Source organism: Alligator sinensis, unplaced genomic scaffold, assembly GCF_000455745.1.
Source record: "Alligator sinensis unplaced genomic scaffold, ASM45574v1 scaffold144_4, whole genome shotgun sequence".
Classification (NCBI taxonomy): domain Eukaryota; kingdom Metazoa; phylum Chordata; order Crocodylia; family Alligatoridae; genus Alligator; species Alligator sinensis.
In genome coordinates this window covers 1,370,898-1,371,288 of record NW_005842190.1, presented here as the reverse complement: position 1 = coordinate 1,371,288, position 391 = coordinate 1,370,898, and positions in this window count along the sequence as shown.

The following is a 391-nucleotide window of genomic DNA, read 5'->3' as shown; positions in this document are numbered from 1 at the left end:
ACCCCCCTCCCTGGCCTCAAGCCCCAGCAGGGGTTTGCCAGGGGGTGGAGGGGCAGTGAGCCAGCCAGTGAGGCCACTGAGCCAGTCCTCACTGCTCCAGCTAGGGAGCAGAGGGGTGGGGCCAGCCCTGCTCCCTGGAACAGACAGCCCAGCCCAGCCCAGGGCTGAAAAGCATGCTGGGGGACTCTGATTTAACTTGAACCAGGAAGGGGTCTGGGACAGAAGTTTCATAAACTGGTTTGACCTAAATCAGTTAAGTCTGATACTACATTCAACCAGGTTCATCTTAGACCAGTTTCAGCCACTTTGAAACGGGTTTATATGCACTGAACTTCTATTCTGTTACAGGTTTAAACCAGTTTCTGATCACTTAAACCAGGTTACAGGTAAC